Genomic DNA, 12863 nt, shown 5'->3' with positions numbered 1-12863 from the left:
GCGCGGGCGGGGGCCGTGTGTGAGGGCGCGCTCGGCGGACACTGAGCGCCGCCCGGGCACCGCCCGCAGCCCCGCGCAGCGCTCGGCGCCCCGGGGCTGCCTCAGCTCCAGGTCCTGACCCTGCTCCCACCGACAGTCGAAGTTACTTTGATAGAATCACAGAATCGTGAATTTTGGAAGAGACCTACTAGACCATCCAGTCCACCCGTCCGCCCAGCAGTACCCCTGTAACCCCTGAACCACATCACCCATTGTCATACCCAGACGCCTGTTGAACACCTCCAGGGATAGCGAGCCCACCACAGGGTAACCAATTTCTGACCACCCGAGCAGTGACAAAATTTTTAATGTGAATGTCCCGTCTCTCAGTTTAAAGCCATTTTCTGTTGTCTTCTCTGTAGACACAGTAGAAGAGACTGGGCCCCACCTCACTACACCTTCCTTTCAGGTAGTTGTAGAGAGCAATGAGGTCTAATGGGTGAGTTTAAATGAGTGAAATTCAGGGACAGGATACTCCTGCCCGTAATGCATAACTGTCAAAGTAAGCTGCCTTGAACAGCACGCTGTCCTGTGCTCTCTGTCCATGTCCTCTCCCATACCCCTCCATGGCACTAGACAGTCTGCCTGGAGTCAAAAGCATTGCCATGGACATTATGGGGGCACAAAAAAGGGAAGTGTTCACAGCACCAAGCCTGAGTCCGAGAAACATTTGGACAATGCTCTAGACACATGGTGTGTGATTCTTGAGGCTGTCTTGTGCAGGGACAAGAGATGGTTCATGATCCCTGTGTGTCCCTTCCAACTCAGCATATTGTGTGATTCTGTGAAAATCTCCTATTTAAATTCTCACATGCCTGCCTACTGTGCATCCTCAGTAGGCTCACAATCTATATACAATTTTATCTTGACAGAGTTCATTTCAGGGGAAATAACATGTACAGAGAGAAATTGGAGAAATTTGTGTGTATCTTATTACCAGATCATTACCTTGTCATCCCAAACAAAGCCAGAAATCGACACTATAGCCAGTTTATTTATCTTTGATTGTAGAATTATGTAATTTATCTTACAGTACTCGATGAAAGCATGTCTTTATCTGGCAGGCTAGATTCCTGGTTTACTGACTAAAAATGAAGCTTTTCAAAAGTAAACTATCTGGGCCCACTAGAAGCCAACAAACTGTGTGGAACCCTCCCACTATGCATGGGTTGAAACCCTGTGACACAGAGCTCATTGATCAGAAGAAGGTGTAGCCCCATGGCACAGTCCCCAGATTAGTGAAGGTGTGTCTGACCTGCTGCATTTTCACTCCTGGACAAACCATGTTCATATGATTGTCTCAATATTGATTTATCCTCACTTATTTCAAAATGCAGCCTCTTGTTGAATTCTTTCAGTGCCAATTTATGTGCTGGGAGACTTTTGACCTTTGCTAAGGTTGAAGGATGGGGCAAAAAGCCATTTTGACTTCAGCAGCACTGCTTCCAGACCCAGAAAGGTGTGGCTCACACTGTTTGCTCAGTTCTCTCATTTTGGGTGGCAGTTTCTGTTTCTGAAATAACAGAAGTCTTTGCCTGTATTCATTTTACCTCACATGAAATCCAGACATTTACTCCATCCATGGTCCTGCAGTAGTTAAAAAGGAGAGATTGGTTCCAAATGGTAAATCATCCCATCTTAAATTAGGTGTCTAAAATGGGGTAAAAAAATGATCTCTGGGAGGAACCTTCTTCCATGAATTCTGAGAGAAGCCTAGGCAGGCCCCTTAGAAGCACATAGGTGGCTGAAATGAAGTAAAATTAATTGTACCCTGACTTGATTCAATGAAGATATTTTATAGGAATTCTGTTTTCCTTACCAGAAATCAAAAGAGAAGTTGCAGTGTCCTATGGATGAAGTGCTATTAAGAAAAAAAACCAAAACACTTAAACGGTGTGAATACATCCTAAAGGCTGAACTGGAGTCATGTTTGTCCCAGCAACCTTGCTGCGTGCCTTTTATCTAGTGCTTCCTTTGCTCTTTCTATCTCACTAGATCTCAGAAATCTGGAAGATGACATGGGCATTGGACAGGTGCCATGGCAACAGCCTCCAAAGGAAGTCTGTTGGTTTGACTGCCTGCAAGAATATGCAGGAATTATTCCTGTCTCCTTTGTGGGATAAAAATAATCTTCTTCATTTACATGTCTTCAAATCTGTTCAGAAAGTAAGATTTTTGCTATCATCATGCACTTGTCTTTAGTATACAGGAACACTTTTAGGGTAGAGAATGGGCAGAGCTGTGGCTGACCCAGTACCATTCCAGAAGCTCTTAGCCTGTGTAAGCTCTCAGGGCAGAACAGAGTTCACTGCCCATTGCTCAGAACCCACAGGCTCCTATACTGGTAGCTGCTGAACGGCGCCCATCTAAATTCAGCACTGACTAATTCACACTGCTTCTTTGTTGCCTAGAAAGTAATCCAAAATTTGGAAGGTGACATGTCTGGATTTCAGAACTGTCTTTTTGATGTAGGAAACAGCAGTCTGTCACTGCAGCTGGTATCACGTCACAGCTTCTGCACAGCAATTTTGGTCCAGCCAGGTTTGTTGATGGAAAAAACCTTTTGTGGTGCCAGCAAACAGTGATCCTATTAATCTTCTAGGTTAAGGTTTATTGAATACTGTGTTCTGCACTGTGTTCTGCAGCCTGGCTGATCTGGGTGGGGTTAAAACACTGAAGTAAAAAATAGATATGCCTTTAGAAATAAGCCTTAGAGACAAGTCTATCACAGGGACAAGGAGACCAGAATCAGGGCTGGCTAGGCATTAGAGAGGAAGGGGGGTGTGACCAACAGATAACCTCAGTGGCGTTTGTTTTGCTGAGGTTTGATGTCATGCTACTACATCACACCATCACTGGTGTGCAGTACAGCCAGGCACACTCTGTGGTGTGACTTGATTGAAAAAACTGAGGAGTAGAACTGGTTTTACAGAGACTGAGCTGCTGAAAGGACTAGCGTGTGTCAAACACACAACTGATATCCAAGCAAGTTCTGCCTAATGTCATCATATGGTATCACTCATTTGTGCACATGTGTAGCACCCTTAGCGCCAGCAGGGATGAGTTAAAAGGATGGGAATAGTGACAATTCAATCTTCATACATAAACATTTGATAATACTTAATATTATCTTCAATTATCTTCTGTGCTGCAGACAAACTGAAGTCTTTATTTCTTATTGTGATCTCTTAGATCAAAGGAATGCCTTTTAGTATCCTCTTGAATATTGAACACTTTGACATAGATAACATCATCTCAGGAATGCTGCAGGAAAACTGAGGAATTCAAGGACAACATTTTCATGAGGGCTGATTTGGATGCCTTTGTTTCTGGGTATCATCTTGATTTGCAGAGGTAGATATCTCGGTTGGAATTATTGGGGAAGACACTGATTATTTTTTACTGAGCAGGCAGAAGGAGTGTAACTTCATTTGTATAATATCCAGATTCTTCAGTTTGAAAACTATTGTATGTGAGTTTGAGCCAGAAACGGTCACAAGATGACAGTAGAGTTCAAGTAAAACCTTTCTACTAAACAACTCAGTAAGAACTCTCAAACAGTAAAAGTAAGTTAGGTTAATAAATTGAAGTATTCATATTATCTGTACAGTTCTTACATCTCTATAACAATAACAGAAAATTTTGGCAAACAACAGTGCTTATGAATAAGCCTGTTATATCCTGCTAAGAAACTAATAAGCATAATAGAAAAGTCTTTCTATTTAAGATGAAAATGAATAGAAGAAAATTAAACAGCTGACACTAACGTCTGAAATTGCTTATTAAAATACAGTGAAAGTGATAAAATAATTATAACAACTCGATATTTTTTATTACTATTTTATGGCAGCCTTCCAGTACCTAAAGGGTGCTTACAAGTAGGATGGAGACTTTTTACAGGGGCATGTAGTGATAGGACACGGGGCAATGGCCTTAAACTGAAGAAAGGCAGGTTTAGATTAGGTATTAGGAAGAAATTCTTTACTGCCAGGGCAGTGATGCACTTGCACAGGTTGCCCAGAGAAGCTGTGGGTGCCCCATCCCTGTAAGTGTTTAAGACTAGGCTGGATGGTGCTGAGTAACCTGGTCTAGTAGAAGGTGTCCCTGCCTACGGCAAGGGGGTTGGAACAAGATGATCTTTAAGGTCCCTTCCAACCCAAACCATTCTATCCATTCTAATATTCTATTGCCACTCCTTAACATCAGAGAGAGAGAGACTAGATAATAACCTTCAGTCCACCTTGGGGGTAGCACTAATACTTGTAGATCATGGCAGAAGCATGACTACCATCACAAACATAGCAGGAAGAAGAGCTCCCCACCCATTTCCTCAGCTGCCTTGAACCTTTATCTTAGAGTAGTTGTGGGGGGGATCCTGGTTTCCTCTCCACTAGAAACCACACTAGAATCTTCCTTGTTCCATTTGGCTAGGGGAACAGGGAGAGTGTCCCTCTGCACAGCAGAAGTAGGAACAAGCCTGGGACACATTTGCTACATAGTGCAACAGAATTCAGAAAATTCAGAATTTTAAAATGTCCCTAGTTTTTGTTCATTTGGTTTTTGCTTTGGTTCTGTTTTTGTTTAGTTTTGATTATTTTTTGTTTTCTTTTTAATGCTTATGCTTAGACACATTACAGGTTTGTGGGGCTTTGTTGCACCAAAGTAATTCTCAGAGGGGGTTTCACTGATTGCAGAGTGGTTGCATGGCAGTTTGGGCTGAGCATCAAACAGGGTACATAGGAGAAAGCCACAAGTTCCTTTACAAGGTGACAGCCACTTACTTCTCAGTTGTATAACAACACAATATTCTTGTCTTGTTAGTATTATTTTGATAAAAAACCACCTTTATTGATCTGGTATTGTTTGATACTGTTGTCTTACAACTTTGTTGCATTATTCATGTACAAATGTGTGCACACACAAGCCTAGAGCAAACTTTTCACTGGGGAGGAACAAAAAGCATTTGTGCTACCACCATCTGGTATTGTAGTCTGAATCATATTCTACACCTAGCTTCTACCCACATTCCTCTTCATTGCAGCAGGAAATATTTTAGTGAGTTGTGAGGAAAATGTTTTTATCAGTACAGACTACAAAGTACTGGACTTAGTTTTCCTTCAGATGGATCTGGAATTTTTGAGAAAAGGCTAGTCAAATGTTTGTCTGAAATGGCATAGGTGTGGTGGATCCTCTGTGGAAAGGCAAATAAGCTGGATGACCTTCTGAGGTTCCTCCCACCTGTACTTTTGTCGTACTGTGATTTTATAAAAGGCCTCTAACTGTAGAGACATAACTGTATCTCTAATCTCTCAGGCTGTCATTTTCTCAGAAAAATGCATTTGACCAATTTTATACTTGGAAAAGAAAGGTCAGATCTTCATGAATTCTGCTTTCAAGTTTTGTCTGCTTTTCCTGTTGTGGTGGCTGGCTGAATAAGTGCTATGGCCCCTTTCTTACAAGCCTACTGACAGGCCTGCATTTTAAACATTTGTCTTTCCCCAAGGTTGTGTAAGTCTCTGACTTGCATTTTTGGAGTTATTGTAAAGCACATTAAATCCAAAAGATTCATTATTGGAAATAATTGTGTAAATGAAAAGGAAATGTTACCTAGTCACGAACTTGAGATCAGCTCAGTAGGTCAGAGCATGGTGCTACGAATACCAAGGTTTTGGTTTTGATCCCTCTGTGGGCCATTCACTTAAGAGCTGGGCTCAGTCATCCTTGTGGGTCCCTTCCAACTCAGAATATTCTGTGATACATGTGTATATCTTTTTGTGCAGACACATACACAGATGGTACACACTTAGCTGTACTAAAAATGTTTTCTTTCCTTTCTTTTGTTCTAAAAAAACATCGAAAGCTTGTCTCACTTACAGCTAGACACAGTGTATACCTAAGCCCAGGCATTATGGTTGAAATTTGCTAACTTGGAAACCAAGTGTCTAAACATAACTTACAATGTCAATTATTTTATAGTTCCAAATGTTCTGTATGAATGACAGATGGGCATAATCTTTGGAAAAGAAGTACAGTATCAACTGGTTGGAGAAAAAAACAACTCTTTTCTGAAGGAATGTTGGGTGTAAAAGTGTTTGCCAGAAGCTCAGTAAAGGAAGCCAGCTTAAATTTAAAGCTGGATTCAAGCAGTTAGCTATCTTACCCTCTCAATTTTCTCACTTTTTATGTGGAATTACATACTTGCCTAGTTATGTCTCTGTCATCACATTCCCTCCTTGTGTTCCTCAGCTATGCTTTAAGTGCATATGTGAATGATTTAATCTTTCATAAAAGTATGGTTTTACTAAATGTGAATGATTTTACTTCTCACCAGCCATTCCTTAGAACTCGGCATGATATTCTCCTCCTGGAAATGCTGGAGAAATGCAGATGCATGCCTTTTTACACTGCCTTTGCTCTCCCAAGGTAAGCAGGTAATTCAGTTTTACAAAACCTATCCAGGTTTGGCACCTGTTAGTGTTAAAAGAACTGGTACAGCATATACATGGTACAGTAAATTTTCAAATTTTTCATGTATGTTCAATTAGAAGTATTCAAGTCTGTGAGTAAATGCAATGCTGTGCACAAAATGTAAGGTATCTGGTTTTCTTTTAGAAATATGCATTTCTCACAAACATTTATTGTTTATAAGCTTCAAGTTTTACTTTAGATCTGCCGTTCAGGAAGAAAGATATGTCTCTGCACTAAAGTGGAAGGTCAAAGAAAGGGGCATTGAAGAAAATTGGGGCATTCATGTTTGATGTGAAAACTGGCAAAATGAGCCTAACATATTAGTTGTTTGCATATTTATTTATTTTATCTCACATCTCACTTCAGGAGTCCTATAGAATTTACATTTTTCTTGCTCTGGGACTACTGCAAGTGATTGCTTTCCCTGGACACCCGGTCCCTTCTCTAGAAATAAAATTATAAGCTACTTTAAAGTAGAAAAACCTGTCACTTGCATAGCACTCTTTATCCTGTATGGATTTGTGGGGTTTGACTTTAATTTTTGGATGTAAGACACGAGCTGTAAGAAAAAAAAAAAGGCTTTGCAGTGGAACAGACAAATGCAAGTTCTATGTTTACTGAAGATAAAGGCTTATTCCCTAGGTAAAATAAGTTCACTTTCCTTCATCAAAATCACTGTTGCATTTTATTATTTTCACCGGCTGAGAACCTTCCTGAAGTACAAATGAATTGCTAACAAAGGTCAGCTCAACTTTGCAGTTACAAATGCTATCTTCTGTTTATTCTGGAATATGTTTTCCCTGTATCAGGCATTTTCAGCTTTGCATTTACTGTAACTGAGGCATGCTGGCTCCATCAGGGAATTCCCCTAAAACCCATGCACAATTTCACTCTTACACTACTTCACTTTTACAAAAATAGAGGACAAAATAGTGGCTAACCTTATTAGTGTGTGCAAAGAGGACACAGAGAAGAAATTGAGCTTTTTGAAGTTCTTCTTATTTGATCACAAAGTGGAACTCACAGTCCTGTGGCCACAAGACGTGTATTAGACTAACACACACAGCAGGGACAGTCTTCCAGATGATGCAGGGCAAACTCAGTTTCTCTGACAGGCAGTGGAGAATATGCCAGTGTGTACAGTTTTAGATTGGGGTTAGCCTTTTAGTTAGTCCTTGTTAACTAATTGTGCAGTTTTCAGCAGAGCTTGAACAAGTATAAGGAGGAGATGTAGCCTAAAAAGTGTTTGCTCAAGAAGGGAAAAATGTCTGAGAGGAAGTTGCACTGTGAAGAAGTCACAAAACTGTGACAAGTCCAAGCCTACTTACTCTTACTGTATTTTAACAGCAGAATAAAATATGGTAGCCCTCCCAGAGACAATATCCGTAATTTACTTTCTCTGTTCTGTCTCTCGACCAGTTTACAAGTTTGTAGTTGACCTCAGTGCAAAACTGACCATCAGCCTTTCGCAGGATACCTTTCTCATGGTTGAGGCGTGCTTTTACATGGAAGCGTTTCCCTGTCCTGCTGTCCTGGCTTAAAACCCAGCTGGCAACTAAGCCCCATGCAGCTGCTTACTCACCCCACAACAGTGGGATTGAGGAGAGAATTGGAAGGGTAAATGCCTGAAATCTCGTGGGCTGAGATAAAGAGGGTTTAATAGGGAAAGCAAAATCTGTACAGACAAGCAAAGCAAAGGAAGGAATTCTTTCACTGCTACACATGATCAGGCAGGTGTTCAGCCATCTCCAGGAGAGCAGGGCCCCATCACACAGAACAGTTACTTGTGAAGACGAACATCATCACTCCAAGTGTCCCCCACTACCACCTGCTTCTCCCCACTTTATGAACAGAGCATGATGTCATATGGTTTGGAATATCCCTTTGGTCAGCTGGGGTCAGCTGTCCCATCTGTGCCTGTTCCCAACCTCCCATGAGCCCCCAGCTTCCTTGCCAGCATGGCAGTAGGAAAAGCAGAAAAGGCCTTGGCTCTGTGCAATCCCTGCTCAGCAATAGTAAAAACATCTCTATATTATCAACCCTGTGTTCAGCTCAAATCCAAAACATAGCCCTGTACTAGCCACTGTGAAAAAAATTAACTCTACCTCAGCAAAAACCAGCACACCTGCTTTCATTACTGTTTCAGAAGACCAAATGTGTATTCACCAATAAATGATCAGAATTGTGTACTTCTCTTGCCATGAGGCCCTACAAAGGAAGAAACAGGAGGCTTCCTTGTCTGTTGTTACCACAAACCTTATGTTTTACATTCTCTCTTCGGAATTATTAGTGTTTATCTTTTTTTCTCTCTCTCTCTCTCTTTTTTTTTTAATGATTTATAAAAATCTCAAAGTTATTTGCTAGTTCTAAAAAGTCTGGACATTACTGTTTGTGGAATACTTTTTTTGAGCTATTAAAAGTTCTACAGAATGCCTATTTCAGAAACACCATACTTTTGATTACTTTCATTATGGTCTTTCAACCAAATAAGCACAGAATGGGATGTCTTTTCAGGCTAAGTGAGGACAAATCCAATCTCCAGAAATTAAGATTCTTAGTGTTTAGTGATATGGTCTCTACTATCAGATAAAGCATTTCCTATTTATATAACTCCAAGTAATCCAAACTGTTGCATAAAATTAATTGGATGGCTGGATAGGAAGAAATTTTCTGAGAATTTTGTATCTGGAAATAAAAAAGTACATCATTAGTATGGTCACAGTGACCCTGTGCTTCAGTCCTGCTCCTTTTAACTGAGCAGCAAGTACAGGCAGAAGCCAGAATAATTCACTAAGCTTATAAGCTTGTTGCGGAATAATAGCAAATGTTGAGCACATCTAAACTTCTCTGGGCTCAGGTGAATCTCTGCAACTGCATTATCCCTTTCTCATTACTGGTACATGTTTTCAATTATCGCATTCTGATGGTGGTTGTATGCATAGCCAGTCCAGAATGAGGGAGAGGCAGAGTCAAGGCTGTGTCATTTCTGTTTCTGCACAATGTGCTGCATCTCTGTTGCCTCTATGAAAGTTTACAAAACCTTACTTTATTTGTTGAACTTTGTTTCCAGATGGAACGTATCCACAAAAGCTTATTCCAGGAAGTTTCACAGTAGCAGTTAGGGTTAATTACTGACTTCTCAAGTAAGCTGACAAAATTTAAATGAATTCCAGATGGTCCTAAAAATGTTGTAGTTCAAAAAGATATCCTAATAAGATCTGTTTCTTTGAAGTCCTGCCTTCATTTTGTTCCCTAACTATCCTTTATAGGAAAGGAGACTTTGTTCTGTTTATTGGAAAACATTTTTAAGGTTTTAATTTTAAGATACTTGGAAATTTTCAGAGGGAGACTAATGGACTTTAATGAAAGATTTTGTTCAACGTTTGGTGCTTGAAGCATTTTAGCTTTTCAGCTAGTTAGAATAAGTCTTGAATATATTCACTGATTCAGAAAGAACCAGAAATATAAAAGCATGGGCAAGGTTGCTAATAGTTGATATTTGACATTCTATTCACTCTACAGAGAAATCAGAAAGAGATGATATTTTAAAAGGCACCAGGACCTCAGGCCAAAAGAGATCTGGATTATCAATGTGAGATACTGCTCTCTTAGGCAGTCATATAAAGCTCCTCATGAATTTATTAAAATGTAGGAATTAAACTTAGAGTAAACAATGTAGAAAAACACAAGAAAAAAATCAGCAAAAACTTAAATCATTGGATGCTTGTGAAAAATTGTCTTTGTTTGGGTCTGAAGATTAATTGCAGAGAACAGGCTCTGCAATCCTCCCTGTAGTTTGACCTCTGATACATGCCTTTATATACTGTGTGTGGTTTTGTGTCACTATTAATACAGATGGAATAATACTTCCTCTCTAGCCTGTTTCATGTGACTCTTTTTGTGTTGGCATATTTAAAGTGCTAAAATCTTGATACCACCCCTCTGGTTCATGAAATTCACCTATTTTATGTATGTATGAGCCCCTCTGTTGCTGGACACATGAGAGCATATAGTTCTGTTGTAGACACAGTACCTCTGCTTCTGCACACAGCTGGCAGGCAAGCTCTCAGAAGAGCTTTTGCAGAAGCCCTTGACCCCTGTGAGCTCTGTGGGCAAAATTTTCAGGTTGAGGACTTGAAGTGGATCTTGGTTGCCCCCAACCCTTGATGATGAAGACCACTGAAAATGCCTCTCGTATTTACTAGCCATACTTCGTTTGCTGTCGTCTCACCAGACAGATGGTCTGAATCTGAGATTTTTGTCAGCTTGAAGGAAGAATGTCTCAGGAAGGCAAGGATCAGCAACAGTAGCAATGAAAAATAAGTATTCACCTTTATCAAACAGCTAAATCAGGCCTGTCTAGGCAACTAATCTCTAGAGAGTATGGTGCATTTGGATGCCACAGACCTGTCCAGGGGAGTCCTTTGAAGCAGTGAGCAGTATCTGCTAGTCTGGGATGAGCAGATGAAGAATTTGTGCAAGGTGGTGGTTCACTGGCACTTGAGCAGATGCTGTGGCTGGCTGCATCTGCAAAGAGAAGGTTCTCCTCTTGCCCTCCTTCTTTTCCCACTTCCCACCTCTTTTGTCCCATCTCTCTTCTCTGTGACTGTGTATGTTTTTACCTTCTCCATGGGCCTGTGGCTCACCAGCCCTTTCTGAGAGATGATCTGACTCATAAAAACAGCTCAAACCCACCCAGATTTCTTTTTTTTCTGGACTTATTTTCTGCTATTGTGATAGATTAAACTGGCTCAGAAGGGACTGAAGTGTGCCAAAGCCAGCATCAGATGTGCAGAAGAAGCAAGCACGTGGTGGCAATTGGGAGTAAAAGCAGGCAAAGATGTGGAAAAAAACAGAACAGTAACTCATCTTTGGGCAGATTCAAGCTGCTGAGTTTGTTCACCATGTATTTTGTTTTAAGATCAGAACGAAACTCTAAAGAATAGTAATTATTTGTTTGCCTAGTGATGACCTTTGTGTATGTACAGAATGTCTGTGCTCTGGACAAGTCTGATGTATTGCCAATATACCACGGAAGCTCTTTGAATTTTGAATCCTAATAACTTGAGCTCTTTTGTTCTAACCCATTTCTTTCAAACCAGAACCAGCCCTTGTTTGTTTGGCATAGCTTCTGCCGCATACAAATTCCAGTATCTAAGGCAGTATCCCTCTACAAGGTCCCCTGAGAGAGAATCATTTGCATTAAAGTTAGCACAGCAGTAATGCTATTTGACATATTTCACGGAGACACATCCCAAGGCATTGTCATTAATCTTTGAAATGAAGCAAATACATTAAAAGCAAAACAGGCAATTAAAAAGCTTAAAACAAAACAAAACAAAAAAAAGGGAGATGGCCTTAGCATACAAAAACAAATACAAAAACTGTGCAAATCAATTTCACAATTCAAAACCATGATAACAGGATGTTCTTTTTCCACTCAGTTGTCACTGGAACCTTGGCATTTGCAGCAGTCACAGAGCACAGACTGTCTTTAGGGCTGTAATACATAATGAACTTGGACAATGAAGACACGAGACTATTTAAAGCTTGGTAAACGATTGAGTAACCTTAGCATCAATCCTATAAAAGGCCGGAAGCCTACAGGGAAATATCATTGATATAATTATATTCTGGCTGACCTTAGTGTGAAGTAGAATACAGACAATACCTTTTCAGGCTGTCTCTAGACCAGGCAGGATATCATTAGCCCAGCAAAAGAAGCATTGCATTAATCACTCCTGTGGTAGGACTGTCATTTGATGCAAGACAAAAAGTGCCCTGCCTTATGGCTAACCCTTTGTATCTCTCAGATGACTCCACTTTTAATCCCCTAAACCATCGGTTTTGGTTCTAAAGATGGTTTATTTATGAATACACAGTAGAAATGTTTAGCAAGAACAAAAAGTTGCTATGATGAAACAGTGAAATGGTTACCAGATTGTTGCAATTTTCATAAACAGTAAGGGAAAATCAGCCTCCACTTCTCTCTAAGTTGCACTTTGCCCTTTGCTACTGTTCCATCAGGGGAGGTCATTGGGGAGGTCCCCAGTCAGGCCTTTTATTGTATCTGATGGTATTGTAGAACTGCATGTCAGTCAACCTGAGACTGTACTAGGTGTTGCACAGTCACAAAATTCAAGTGTAAATAGATTTTTATGCTACTTAAACATAAAAATGCTTATTGCCTTAAGTGTCAATAACACACACAAAAAAGTAGGAAACTATATAAGTTGTTCAGAACTTAGATGCTAAGTAGAAAAAATCTGCTGTAAGTACCCTATGAAATGAAATAAGAATTAGCCATTCCCAGTCCCACTGTTCTAGAGGAGAACACCCATCCACTGCAAACGAGT

The sequence above is a fragment of the Corvus moneduloides genome, chromosome Z, assembly GCF_009650955.1.
Source record: "Corvus moneduloides isolate bCorMon1 chromosome Z, bCorMon1.pri, whole genome shotgun sequence".
NCBI classification, from domain to species: Eukaryota; Metazoa; Chordata; class Aves; order Passeriformes; family Corvidae; genus Corvus; species Corvus moneduloides.
The sequence above is the reverse complement of the archived record's forward strand: the minus strand, read 5'-3'. Positions refer to the sequence as shown.